Source organism: Ambystoma mexicanum, chromosome 10 (assembly GCF_040938575.1).
Source record: "Ambystoma mexicanum isolate Mex_15411 chromosome 10, UKY_AmexF1_1, whole genome shotgun sequence".
Lineage (NCBI taxonomy): Eukaryota > Metazoa > Chordata > Amphibia > Caudata > Ambystomatidae > Ambystoma > Ambystoma mexicanum.
Window position 1 is genome coordinate 53,273,430 of NC_090932.1, and position 12,204 is coordinate 53,285,633.

Consider the following 12,204-nt stretch of genomic DNA (forward strand, 5'->3'; position numbering starts at 1 on the left):
GGATTATATAAAGAGTGAGCTTATATTACAAGATGGGAAACATCTTTATATTGGGGACGCACCCACCCAGGGGTTGCAGGTGGAGTGCAGTGGTAGTAGCGGCAGCTGGAACAGGCAGAGGGAGCCTGGAATGGGAAGCTAGAGAGTAGGAGAAATAGAGGTGAGTGGAACGATCAGCGATTGGCGAGGTATTCTTAGAAGTGTAGTTTCTCCGGGTCCCTCATGAAGTATAGAGTGGAGGGGACAGTCTAATTTGCAGTGGTAACTTGTTCCAGAGACAGTGTGCATAGTAGGGGCACCTCATCCATTTAATTCAAAATGAAAGGTAAGCTGAGGTTTGCTCGCTCAACCTAGAAAATAGATTTACTGGGTCAAGATAGCAAGGTGACGCTCCAAAATTGGAAGAGGTAATTTTAGGGTGATATTTCTGCACTCGGTGTTCAGGACAGGTACTCTTCACTATCACTGCACTCTAATGCACTCACCTCAGCAGCACAGGAGCTCAGAGCCCTGGGGGAAAGAGGGGATTTGCTCAACACTCAGGCAATGGTGTAGGAATCTGTCCATGTTCAGTGGCCTGCGGTGTTGCCAGCCACTGGCTGGGGAGGGCGTAAGCATCCTGCACTGAGAAAGCTGAAGGCAGAAGGCAGCACTCTGCAATGCCACTGAACTCAGAGGTAACACATGTGCAGTGTCAGAGGACAGAGACTTGTCCGTGTCAATATCCCCCCAGATGAAGCCAAAGACCTGACTGCTCCGCTCTGCTTGCAGATGCCTCGCACCTCTGAAGATGACCATCTCTTGGTTAAAATAAGTATCCTCTGAATGAGGGTGAAAGATGGGCGTAAAAGGGTCAGTGGAGGATATGCAGCCTCCGGGTGTCAGAGGCAGGGAGAGGGGGTGCGTGTGCAATCAGTGAAGGCATTGCTCACCTGCATGCAACTCAACTAGGCTCTCACTCTTCAAGAAGGCCACACGGGTGGTTAATCCGACGATAGTGATGCTTCTGACACAATGATAGTGATAATAGTGACCATTCACTCTCGTCACCATCATCATCCATTAACACGTTCATTTTGGATTGTAATATTTTTTCCATAAAACGTTTACAACCAAATAAAAAAATGTAAACAAGAAAAAGACATACGCGTTCTAATAACTGTTTAAAAGACAACCGCCTTGCAATTCGTATGAACTGAGATGTTTCTGTACAGCACTTAGCCAAGCTGAACATCATCTTGCAGCTTTCTGTGCCCCGATACCTTCGGGTCTGTGCGCATTATAAATAAATAAACAAACAAACATGAACTCAAAAACGTGAGTACATTAAAAGGAGATAATAAATAGATCGCGTCATGAGGGACGGCTGGCCCATTGCCTGGACATATATAGAGTCCTCACACATCTACCACATGTGCAGGTTTGCTTAACATATGGAATCCTGCCCCAATAGCTAAATCACCACCTCACTCTAACTGGCAGCCATGTCTCCCTCAGGGCACGATAGCAGCTAAAAAAAAAATCGAAAGTGTGTGACATCGCCCACCATCCCCACTTCACTGGGAGCTTAATCGGAAAGATTTGTCACCCAGTCCATTTGCACATGATGCTGCACCCAGTCCATTCACACATGATGCAGCACCCAGTCCATTCACACATGATGCAGCACCCAGTCCATTCACAAATGATGCAGCACCCAGTCCATTCACAAATGATGTTGCACCCAGTTCATTTGCACTTGATGCTGCACCCAGTCCATTTGCACTTGATGCTGCACCCAGTCCATTCACAAATGATGTTGCACCCTCTCAATGTGCATATGATGCTGCATCCAGTCCATTTGCACTTGATGCTGCACCCAGTCCATGCACTTGATGCTGCACCCAGTCCATTCACAAATGATGCTGCACCCAGTCCATTTGCATATGATGCTGCATCCAGTCCATTTGCATATGATGCTGCACCCAGTCCATTTGCACATGATGCAGCACCCAGTCCATTCGCACATGGTGCTGCACCCAGTTCATTTGCACATGATGCTGCACCCAGTCCATTTGCACTTGGTGCTGCACCCAGTCCATTTGCACATGATGCAGCACCCAGTCCATTTGCACATGATGCTGCACCCAGTCCATTTGCACATGATGCTGCACCCAGTCCATTTGCACTTGATGCTGCACCCAGTCCATTTGCACATGATGCTGCACCCAGTCCATTTGCACATGATGCTGCACCCAGTCCATTTGCACATGATGCTGCACCCAGTCCATCTGCACTTGATGCTGCACCCAGTCCATTTGCATATGATGCAGCACCCAGTCCATTCGCACATGATGCTGCACCCAGTCCATACGTACATGATGCTGCACCCAGTCCATTTGCACATGATGCTGCACCCAGTCCATTTGCACATGATGCTGCACCCATTCCATTTCCACTTGATGCTGAACCCAGTCCATTTGCACATGATGCTGCACCCAGTCCATTCGCACATGATGCAGCACCCAGTCCATTCACACAAGATGCAGCACCCACTCCATTCGCACATGATGCTGCACCCAGTCCATTCACACATGATGCTGCACCCAGTCCATTTGCACATGATGCTGCACCCAGTCCATTCGCAAATGATGCAGCACCCAGTCCATTTGCACATGATGCTGCACCCAGTCCATTTGCATATAATGCTGCATCCAGTCCATTTGCACTTGATGCTGCACCCAGTCCATTTGCATATGATGCTGCACCCAGTACATTTGCACATGATGCTGCATCCAGTCCATTTGCACATGATGCTGCACCCAGTCCATTCACACATGATTCAGCACCCAGTCCATTCACAAATGATGCAGCACCCAGTCCATTTGCACATGATGCTGCACCCAGTCCATTTGCATATGATGCTGCATCCAGTTCATTTGCACTTGATGCTGCACCCCGTCCTTTTGCACTTGATGCTGCACCCAGTCCATTCGCACATGATGCTGTACCCAGTCCATTCGCACATGATGCAGCACCCAGTCCATTCACAAATGATGCAGCACCCAGTCCATTTGCACATGATGCTGCACCCAGTCCATTTGCACATGATGCTGCACCCAGTCCATTTGCACTTGATGCTGCACCCAGTCCATTCGCACCCAGTTCATTTGCACATGATGCTGCACCCAGTCCATTTGCACATGATGCTGGACCCAGGCCATTTGCATATGATGCTGCACCCAGTCAATTTGCATATGATGCTGCACCCAGTCCATTTGCACATGATGCTGCACCCAGTCCATTTGCATATGATGCAGAACCCAGTCCATTCACAAATGATGCAGCACCCAGTCCATTCAGAAACGATGCTGTACCCAGTCCATTCACAAATGATGCAGCACCCAGTCCATGCACAAATGATGCTGCACCCAGTCCATTCGCACATGATGCAGCACCCAGTCCATTTGCAAATGATGCTGCACCCAGTCCATTTCCATATAATGCTGCATCCAGTCCATTTGCACTTGATGCTGCACCCAGTCCATTTGCATATGATGCTGCACCCAATCCATTTGCACATGATGCTGCACCCAGTCCATTTGCACATGATGCAGCACCCAGTCCATTTGCACATGATGCTGCACCCAGGCCATTTGCATATAATGCTGCATCCAGTCCATTTGCACTTGATGCTGCACCCAGTCCTTTTGCACTTGATGCTGCACCCAGTCCATTCGCACATGATGCTGCATCCAGTCCATTCGCACATGATGCTGTACCCAGTCCATTCGCACATGATGCAGCACCCAGTCCATTCACAAATGATGCAGCACCCAGTCCATTTGCACATGATGCAGCACCCAGTCCATTTGCATATAATGCTGCATCCAGACCATTTGCACTTGATGCTGCACTCAGTCCATTTGCACATGATGCTGCACCCAGTCCATTTGCACATGATGCTGCACCCAGTCCATTTGCACTTGATGCTGCACCCAGTCCATTCGCACCCAGTTCATTTGCACATGATGCTGCACCCAGTCCATTTGCACATGATGCTGGACCCAGTCCATTTGCACATGATGCTGCACCCAGTCCATTTGCATATGATGCTGCACCCAGTCCATTTGCACATGATGCTGCACCCAGTCCATTTGCACATGATGCTGCATCCAGTCCATTTGCACATGATGCTGCACCCAGTCCATTCGCACATGATGCAGCACCCAGTCCATTTGCACATGATGCTGCACCCAGTCCATTTGCATATAATGCTGCATCCAGTCCATTTGCACTTGATGCTGCACCCAGTCCATTTGCATATGATGCTGCACCCAATCCATTTGCACATGATGCTGCACCCAGTCCATTTGCACATGATGCTGCACCCAGTCCATTTGCACTTGATGTGGCACCCAGTCCATTCGCACCCAGTTCATTTGCACATGATGCTGCACCCAGTCCATTTGCACATGATGCTGCACCCAGTCCATTTGCATATGATGCTGCACCCAGTCCATTTCTGAATGGTGCTGCACCCAGTCCATTTGCATATGATGCTGCACCCAGTCCATTCACACATGATTCAGCACCCAGTCCATTTGCACATGATGCTGCACCCAGTCCATTTGCACATGATGCTGCACCCAGTCCATTTCCACTTGATGCTGCACCCAGTCCATTTGCACATGATGCTGCACCCAGTCCATTCGCACATGATGCAGCACCCAGTCCATTCACACAAGATGCAGCACCCAGTCCATTCGCACATGATGCTGCACCCAGTCCATTCACACATGATGCAGCACCCAGTCCATTTGCACATGATGCTGCACCCAGTCCATTCGCAAATGATGCAGCACCCAGTCCATTTGCACATGATGCTGCACCCAGTCCATTTGCATATAATGCTGCATCCAGTCCATTTGCACTTGATGCTGCACCCAGTCCATTTGCATATGATGCTGCACCCAGTACATTCGCACATGATGCTGCATCCAGTCCATTTGCACATGATGCTGCACCCAGTCCATTCGCACACGATGCAGCACCCAGTCCATTCACAAATGATGCAGCACCCAGTCCATTTGCACATGATGCTGCACCCAGTCCATTCGCACATGATGCTGCACCCAGTCCATTCACACATGATGCTGCACCCAGTCCATTCACACATGATGCTGCACCCAGTCCATTCACACATGATTCAGCACCCAGTCCATTCACAAATGATGCAGCACCTAGTCCATTTGCACATGATGCTGCACCCAGTCCATTTGCATATAATGCTGCATCCAGTTCATTTGCACTTGATGCTGCACCCAGTCCTTTTGCACTTGATGCTGCACCCAGTCCATTCGCACATGATGCTGCATCCAGTCCATTCGCACATGATGCTGTACCCAGTCCATTCGCACATGATGCAGCACCCAGTCCATTCACAAATGATGCAGCACCCAGTCCATTTGCACATGATGCTGCACCCAGTCCATTTGCACATGAGGCTGCACCCAGTCCATTTGCAGTTGATGCTGCACCCAGTCCATTCGCACCCAGTTCATTTGCACATGATGCTGCACCCAGTCCATTTGCACATGATGCTGTACCCAGTCCATTTGCACATGATGATGCACCCAGTCCATTTGCATATGATGCTGCACCCAGTCCATTTGCACATGATGCTGCACCCAGTCCATTTGCATATGATGCAGCACCCAGTCCATTTGCACTTGATGCTGCACCCAGTCCATTTGCATATGATGCTGCACCCAATCCATTTGCACATGATGCTGCATCCAGTCCATTTGCACATGATGCAGCACCCAGTCCATTTGCACATGATGCTGCACCCAGGCCATTTGCATATAATGCTGCATCCAGTCCATTTGCACTTAATGCTGCACCCAGTCCTTTTGCACTTGATGCTGCACCCAGTCCATTCGCACATGATGCTGCATCCAGTCCATTCGCACATGATGCTGTACCCAGTCCATTCGCACATGATGCAGCACCCAGTCCATTCACAAATGATGCAGCACCCAGTCCATTTGCACATGATGCTGCACCCAGTCCATTTGCATATAATGCTGCATCCAGTCCATTTGCACTTGATGCTGCACCCAGTCCATTTGCACATGATGCTGCACCCAGTCCATTCGCACCCAGTCCATTTGCACTTGATGCTGCATCCAGTCCATTTTCACAGGATGCTGCACCCAGTCCATTCACACATGATCCAGCACCCAGTCCATTCACACATGATGCTGCACACAGTCCATTCACACATGATTCAGCACCCAGTCCATTCACAAATGATGCAGCACCCAGTCCATTTGCACATGATGCTGCACCCAGTCCATTTGCATATAATGCTGCATCCAGTCCATTTGCACTTGATGCTGCACCCAGTCCTTTTGCACTTGATGCTGCACCCAGTCCATTCGCACATGATGCTGCATCCAGTCCATTTGCACATGATGCTGCACCCAGTCCATTCGCACATGATGCAGCACCCAGTCCATTCACAAGTGATGCAGCACCCAGTCCATTTGCACATGATGCTGCACCCAGTCCATTTGCATATAATGCTGCATCCAGTCCATTTGCACTTGATGCCGCACCCAGTCCATTTGCATATAATGCTGCACCCAGTCCATTTGCACATGATGCTGCACCCAGTCCATTTGCACATGATGCTGCACCCAGTCCATTTGCACTTGATGCTGCACCCAGTCCATTCGCACCCAGTTCATTTGCACATGATGCTGCACCCAGTCCATTTGCACATGATGCTGCACCCAGTCCATTTGCATATGATGCTGCACCCAGTCCATTTGCACATGATGCTGCACCCAGTCCATTTGCATATGATGCAGAACCCAGTCCATTCACAAATGATACAGCACCCAGTCCATTCACAAATGATGCAGCACCCAGTCCATTCACAAATGATGATGCACCCAGTCCATTCACACATGATTCAGCACCTAGTCCATTCACAAATGATGCAGCACCCAGTCCATTCACAAATGATGCTGCACCCAGTCCATTTGCACATGATGCAGAACCCAATCCATTCACAAATGATGCTGCACCCAGTCCATTCACACATGATTCAGCACCCAGTCCATTTGCACATGATGCTGCACCCAGTCCATTTGCACATGATGCTGCACCCAGTCCATTTGCACTTGATGCTGCACCCAGTCCATTTGCATATGATGCTGCACCCAGTCCATTTGCACATGATGCTGCACCCAGTCCATTTGCACATGATGCTGCACCCAGTCCATTTGCACTTGATGCTGCACCCAGTCCATTTGCACCCAGTTCATTTGCACATGATGCTGCACCCAGTCCATTTGCACATGATGCTGCACCCAGTCCATTTGCACATGATGCTGCACCCAGTCCATTTGCATATGATGCTGCACCCAGTCCATTCACATATGATTCAGCACCCAGTCCATTTGCACATGATTCTGCACCCAGTCCATTTGCACATGATGCTGCACCCAGTCCATTTGCATATGATGCTGCACCTAGTCCATTTGCATATGATGCTGCACCCAGTCCATTCGCACATGATGCTGCACCCAGTCCATTCACAAATGATGCAGCACCCAGTCCATTCACAAATGATGATGCACCCAGTCCATTCACACATGATTCAGCACCTAGTCCATTCACAAATGATGCAGCACCCAGTCCATTCACAAATGATGCTGCACCCAGTCCATTTGCACATGATGCAGAACCCAATCCATTCACAAATGATGCTGCACCCAGTCCATTCACACATGATTCAGCACCCAGTCCATTTGCACATGATGCTGCACCCAGTCCATTTGCACATGATGCTGCACCCAGTCCATTTGCACTTGATGCTGCACCCAGTCCATTTGCATATGATGCTGCACCCAGTCCATTTGCACATGATGCTGCACCCAGTCCATTTGCACATGATGCTGCACCCAGTCCATTTGCACTTGATGCTGCACCCAGTCCATTTGCACCCAGTTCATTTGCACATGATGCTGCACCCAGTCCATTTGCACATGATGCTGCACCCAGTCCATTTGCACATGATGCTGCACCCAGTCCATTTGCATATGATGCTGCACCCAGTCCATTCACATATGATTCAGCACCCAGTCCATTTGCACATGATTCTGCACCCAGTCCATTTGCACATGATGCTGCACCCAGTCCATTTGCATATGATGCTGCACCTAGTCCATTTGCATATGATGCTGCACCCAGTCCATTCGCACATGATGCTGCACCCAGTCCATTCGCATATGATGCTGCACCCAGTCCATTTGCACATGATGCTGCACCCAGTCCATTTGCACATAATGCTGCACCCAGTCCATTCGCATATGATGCTGCACCCAGTCCATTTGCATATGATGCAGCACCCAGTCCATTCACAAATGATACAGCACCCAGTCCATTCACAAATGATGCAGCACCCAGTCCATTCACAAATGATGATGCACCCAGTCCATTCACACATGATTCAGCACCTAGTCCATTCACAAATGATGCAGCACCCAGTCCAATCACAAATGATGCTGCACCCAGTCCATTTGCACATGATGCAGAACCCAATCCATTCACAAATGATGCTGCACCCAGTCCATTCACACATGATTCAGCACCCAGTCCATTTGCACATGATGCTGCACCCAGTCCATTTGCACATGATGCTGCACCCAGTCCATTTGCACTTGATGCTGCACCCAGTCCATTTGCATATGATGCTGCACCCAGTCCATTTGCACATGATGCTGCACCCAGTCCATTTGCACATGATGCTGCACCCAGTCCATTTGCACTTGATGCTGCACCCAGTCCATTTGCACCCAGTTCATTTGCACATGATGCTGCACCCAGTCCATTTGCACATGATGCTGCACCCAGTCCATTTGCACATGATGCTGCACCCAGTCCATTTGCATATGATGCTGCACCCAGTCCATTCACATATGATTCAGCACCCAGTCCATTTGCACATGATTCTGCACCCAGTCCATTTGCACATGATGCTGCACCCAGTCCATTTGCATATGATGCTGCACCTAGTCCATTTGCATATGATGCTGCACCCAGTCCATTCGCACATGATGCTGCACCCAGTCCATTCGCATATGATGCTGCACCCAGTCCATTCACACATGATTCGGCACCCAGTCCATTCGCACATGATGCAGCACCCAGTCCATTCACAAATGATGCTGCACCCAGTCCATTTGCACATGATGCAGCACCCAGTCCATTCACAAATGATGCAGCACCCAGTCCATTCACACATGATTCAGCAACCAGTCCATTCGCACATGATGCTGCATCCAGTCCATTTGCACATGATCCTGCACCCAGTCCATTCGCACATGATGCAGCACCCAGTCCATTCACAAACGATGCAGCACCCAGTCCATTTGCACATGATGCTGCACCCAGTCCATTTGCATATAATGCTGCATCCAGTCCATTTGCACTTGATGCTGCACCTAGTCCATTTGCATATGATGCTGTACCCAGTCCATTTGCACATGATGCTGCACCCAGTCCATTTGCACATGATGCTGCACCCAGTCCATTTGCACTTGATGCTGCACCCAGTCCATTCGCACCCAGTTCATTTGCACATGATGCTGCACCCAGTCCATTTGCACATGATGCTGCACCCAGTCCATTTGCATATGATGCTGCACCCAGTCCATTTGCACATGATGCTGCACCCAGTCCATTTGCACATGATGCTGTACCCAGTCCATTTGCATATGATGCTGCACCCAGTCCATTCACACATGATTCAGCACCCAGTCCATTTGCACATGATGCTGCACCCAGTCCATTTGCACATGGTGCTGCACCCAGTCCATTTGCATATGATGCAGCACCCAGTCCATTTGCACATGATGCTGCACCCAGTCCATTCACAAATGATGCTGCACCCAGTCCATTTGCATATGATGCTGCACCCAGTCCATTCACACATGATGCAGCACCCAGTCTATTCACAAACGATGCTGCACCCAGTCCATTCACACATGATTCAGCACCCAGTCCATTTGCACATGATGCTGCACCCAGTCCATTTGCACATGATGCTGCACCCAGTCCATTTGCACATGATGCTGCACCCAGTCTATTTGCACTTGATGCTGCATCCAGTCCATTTGCACATGATGCTGCACCCAGTCCATTTGCACTTGATGCTGCATCCAGTCCATTTGCACATGATGCTGCACCAAGTCCATGTGCACTTGATGCTGCATCCAGTCGATTTGCACAAGATGCTGCACCCAGTCCATTTGCACATGATGCTGCACCAAGTCCATTTGCACTTGATGCTGCACCCAGTCCATTTGCACATGATACAGCACCCAGTGCATTCGCATACGATGCAGCACCCAGTCCATTCATAAACAATGCTGCACCAGTCCATTCACACATGATTCAGCACCCAGTCCATTTGCACATGATGCTGCACCCAGTCCATTTGCACATGATGCTGCACCCAGTCCATTTGCACATGATGCTGCACCCAGTCCATTTGCGCATGATGCTGCACCCAGTCCATTCGCATATGATGCAGCACCCAGTCCATTCACACATGATTCAGCACCCAGTCCATTTGCACATGGTGCTGCACCCAGTCCATTTGCACATGATGCTGCATCCAGTCCATTTGCACATGATGCTGCACCCAGTCCATTCGCATATGATGCAGCACCCAGTCCATTCACACATGATGCTGCACCCAGTCCATGTGTGCATGATGCTGCACCCAGTCCATTTGCACATGATGCTGCACCCAGTCCATTTGCACTTGATGCTGCATCCAGTCCATTTGCACATGATGCTGCACCCAGTCCATTTGCACATGATGCTGCACCCAGTCCATTTGCACATGATGCTGCACCCAGTCCATTCACATATGATTCAGCACCCAGTCCATTCAAAAACGATGCTGCACCCAGTCCATTCACACATGATTCAGCACCCAGTCCATATGCACATGATGCTGCACCCAGTCCATTTGCACATGATGCTGCATCCAGTTCATTTGCACATGATGCTGCACCCAGTCCATTTGCACATGATGCTGCACCCAGTCCATTTGCACATGATGCTGCCTCCCAGTCCATTTGCACATGATGCTGCACCCAGTCCATTTGCACTTGATGCTGCACCCAGTCCATTCAGAAACGATGCTGCATAAATTCCATTCACACATGATTCGGCACCCAGTCCATTTGCACATGATGCTGCACCCAGTCCATTTGCACATGATGCTGCATCCAGTCCATTTGCACATGATGCTGCACCCAGTCCATTCACAAATGATGTTGCACCCACTCAATTTGCATATGATGCTGCATCCAGTCCATTTGCACTTGTTGCTGCACCCAGTCCATTTGCACTTGATGCTGCACCCAGTCCATTTGCATATGATGCTGCATCCAGTCCATTTGCACTTGATGCTGCACCCAGTTCATTTGCACTTGATGCTGCACCCAGTCCATTCACAAATGATGCTGCACCCAGTCCATTTGCATATGATGCTGCATCCAGTCCATTTGCATATGATGCTGGACCCAGTCCATTTGCACATGATGCTGCACCCAGTCCATTTGCACATGATTCTGCACCCAGTCCATTTGCACATGATGCTGCACCCAGTCCATTTGCACATGATGCTGCACCCAGTCCATTTGCACATGATTCTGCACCCAGTCCATTTGCACTTGATGCTGCACCCAGTCCATTCACAAATGATGCAGCACCCAGTCCATTTGCACATGATGCTGCGCCCAGTCCATTTGCACATGATGCTGCACCCAGTCCATTTGCACTTGATGCTGCACCCAGTCCATTTGCATATGATGCAGCACATAGTCCATTCAGACATGATGCAACAGCCAGTCCATTCACACATGATGCAGCACCCAGTCCATTTGCACATGATGCTGCACCCAGTCCATTTGCACATGATGCTGCACCCAGTCCATCTGCACTTGATGCTGCACCCAGTCCATTTGCATATGATGCAGCACCCAGTCCATTTGCACATGATGCTGCACCCAGTCCATTTGCACATGATGCTGCACCCAGTCCATTCGCATATGATGCAGCACCCAGTCCATTCACAAACAATGCTGCACCCAGTCCATTCACACATGATTCAGCACCCAGTCCATTTGCACTTGA